Source organism: Eucalyptus grandis, chromosome 2 (assembly GCF_016545825.1).
Source record: "Eucalyptus grandis isolate ANBG69807.140 chromosome 2, ASM1654582v1, whole genome shotgun sequence".
Lineage (NCBI taxonomy): Eukaryota > Viridiplantae > Streptophyta > Magnoliopsida > Myrtales > Myrtaceae > Eucalyptus > Eucalyptus grandis.
The window spans coordinates 30607802-30609388 of NC_052613.1; positions in this window are offsets into that span (position 1 = coordinate 30607802).

Genomic DNA, 1587 nt, shown 5'->3' on the forward strand with positions numbered 1-1587 from the left:
TTAGACTCAAAAGCAAAATCATTAAGTAAATATTCTCTCCAAATAATTTCATTTCAAATCGTAAAGATTATATATATATATATTTGGTGACCAAGGATCAAAACTTCAGGAGTAAGAAATGGAGGGAAGAACAAATCGTAAAGATATATTAGTTATCATCAAAAAGAAAAAAAAAAGGAAGTAAAATTTTCCTCACCCCTTCTATCTTTGCATCTGTTTCTACTCTGACCTTGCTCTCTTTCGAGATTGAACCAAAAGAGCTTGGAGCCTTTGTGGAAATGAACTGCTTCTGTTTGGTGAATTGCTTTGGAGCCAATTTAACCCCAAATTCTCACTTTATGAAAGATCGATGCATTTAATGACGTTATTCGGTACATATATTACACACCGGCATAATATTAAGATATTTTTCGTGAAAATCTTAAGAATCACACCGTAGTCCAGAGTAATCAATGAAGATTCAAGACCAAGTGCACGACCTCAAAATTCAAAACTACATGGGCAAGTTTCTGAACTAAAGGCCAGGTAACAAAGAAGGTCCCCGGATCGAGCACTCTCCCATCTTTCGTGCTTAACCAAGAAGAAAATAACTCCTTTTGCTTCAATAGAAGTGCGCTGCACGAGAGTTCCGCAAAATTTATCATAAGCAAAGAAAAACAGTCATAAATCCAACATTGGCCAGTATCCCGTGGACTTCTCATGGCGCTCTTCCAGGATTGAGCGAGGACCAATGGAAAAATCGAATCTAATAAATTCAAACCGCACGGGTAAAAGCCGTCGCAAACAGTTTGCGAATGCCATCCAAGCGGGAGAGACCCCGGTCGATAAAAGACCCGAAGATTACAGAAGAATAAATCCGAACCCTCTCCAGAGTTCGTACAGCTCTTTGATTATTAGCAGCCTTGTACCAGTACGAAAATGGATCATTTACCCAGAAATTTACATCCACCAAGCACAACGAACGACCACATATGATCATGGAATTCTCATAGGTCATCAGCAGATTGCATATTATCGTTCTACAAGACGCCGAAAAGTATGCAGGCAATTTCGCAGTACGAAACTCACTCAGCTCCTTCAAATCGATCGATTCGCGCCACCTACCAATCCACAGTGGAACCAGCATTTCTCGGCAACTAAAACGGACTACATAGGCACAGCTGAAATTTCTTCCAATTTTTCCGCCCTCGAATTGAAAATATCCAAGAAATGACCAGACCATGAGGAGTGAATATCCGCCCAATTTGCTTGCTCTTTGGTAGGAGCTGGCGTAGTTATGCCACGTGCACTCGCACGACAAAAGTAAGCAAAATCAGTTCGCTTAATTGGGTCGGGCCTCGACATAAAGATCGTCTGGTATGCAAAGAAGACACAAGTTTTCGTATTCCACGACCTCCTGGTCAGCTACGGTTATGAAATACGAATATCTAATTTATTTGTTCTTCTCGATCGTAATTTAATCTATTTTATATAGTTCAAAGCTGAGCTGAGAAAATATTCACTCCTGCATTAGATCCGTGTCATGTGTTGCCACATGACATATTGACATGACACTTGGCATCGGTTCCTCGTGCGGCCCAACATATC